This window comes from Stegastes partitus, unplaced genomic scaffold, assembly GCF_000690725.1.
Source record: "Stegastes partitus isolate 25-593 unplaced genomic scaffold, Stegastes_partitus-1.0.2 Scaffold2362, whole genome shotgun sequence".
Lineage (NCBI taxonomy): Eukaryota > Metazoa > Chordata > Actinopteri > Pomacentridae > Stegastes > Stegastes partitus.
This window is the reverse complement of record NW_007580093.1, coordinates 19,662-21,128: the sequence shown is the minus strand read 5'-3', so window position 1 is coordinate 21,128 and position 1,467 is coordinate 19,662. Positions and strand designations below refer to the sequence as shown.

Below are 1,467 nucleotides of genomic sequence, written 5' to 3'. Positions count from 1 at the left end.
TATAACCCTATAACCCTATTCCCCTATTACCCTATAACCCTATTACCCTATTATCCTATAACCCTATTACCCTATTACCCTATTCCCCTATTACCCTATAACCCTATTACCCTATTATCCTATAACCCTATAACCCTATTACCCTATTACCCTATAACCCTATTACCCTATTATCCTATAACCCTATTACCCTATTACCCTATAACCCTATTACCCTATTATCCTATAACCCTATAACCCTATTACCCTATAACCCTATTACCATATAACCCTGTAACCCTATTTCCCTATTACCATATTATCCTTTAAACCTATTACCCTATAACCCTATAACCCTATTACCCTATTACCCTATAACCCTATTACCCTATTACCCTATAACCCTATAACCCTATTACCCTATTACCCTATAACCCTGTTACCCTATAACCCTAACGTCAGAACAGCTGAGGACCAACTTCTAGGACACTGATCTAAAGAACGGAGCTCTGGTTCTTCCCACACTCCTCCTGATGAGCTGCTTCTGTTTCTTCCATCTGACCTCTGCTGTTGTTCTGACTGAACTGGACCACAGGGTTCCGACTGTCTGACAGTTTGTAGAGAATCAGTCTCTGACAAGCTGCAGCGTGGCTACAATCAGCGAGCCGATGGCTAACGGTGGTTGTAAAGCAGTCTGTTGATGCCACCAGAGACGCAGCAACCTTTAGGCCCCAGTTTGGTTCTGATACCACCTATCACCTGTTCACCCACCAGCTCCACCAGTTCCTCAAGTCATGGTGCCAGTTTGACTGTAACCTAAAGAAAAACATTTGACTGATTTGTAACTAGAGACAAACTTCCAGCAACATTCTGGCAAGAAAGAGAAGTTTGATCCTCAGAAGCAACTGGACTTGTTCCGGTTCTTGAAGACATTTCACTTCTTCATCAACCAAAACAAGTCCAGATGCCCTGGATGACTAAAAGTCGGTGGCCAGTTTCTGTAGCCGGTGGTAGCTGCAGTTGTTCTTTGGCAGTGAAGCTGAACGTTTGCAGACAAGTCCTGTTTTCATACGTAAACTGCATTTGTGGCAAACGTCTTGCAGTTTTGCTGGAACCTTTGTTTCATGTGGCTGTTTTCTCATCTCAGTGTAGAATACAATGTTTTCTAAGATGTGAAGATTCAGTTGGGACGTCTGTAAACCTGCTGACGGCTGCATCACTATGTCAGATAAACGTTTCCTGTAAGGCTCTGCAGGCAAGCTGCCAGGTGGGTGCAGGGGGCGGGGCCTGATTACAGCAGATTACCTGACAGGTTTACAGCCGCTGGACTTTAGAGTCTGATCAACAACAGCAGGAGGACAGGTGAGCCAGGTGAGCCAGGTGACGTGTGAATGACAGCAATGCTTACAAAGGTTTTGTCAGCATACACATAAACATGTAAACATTCTTATGAACACATAAACATTAATGTAAACATTCTTAGAAACA

General features: G+C 43.5%; 1 protein-coding gene across 1 annotated transcript in view; it reads left to right on the top strand.

Annotated features, from left to right (window-relative positions):
• tmprss15 (transmembrane serine protease 15) overlaps positions 1–1,467 on the top strand; it is a gene marked incomplete at its 3' end in the record, with an annotated part of 21,736 nt that overhangs the window by 834 nt on the left and 19,435 nt on the right. The window lies entirely within an intron of this gene.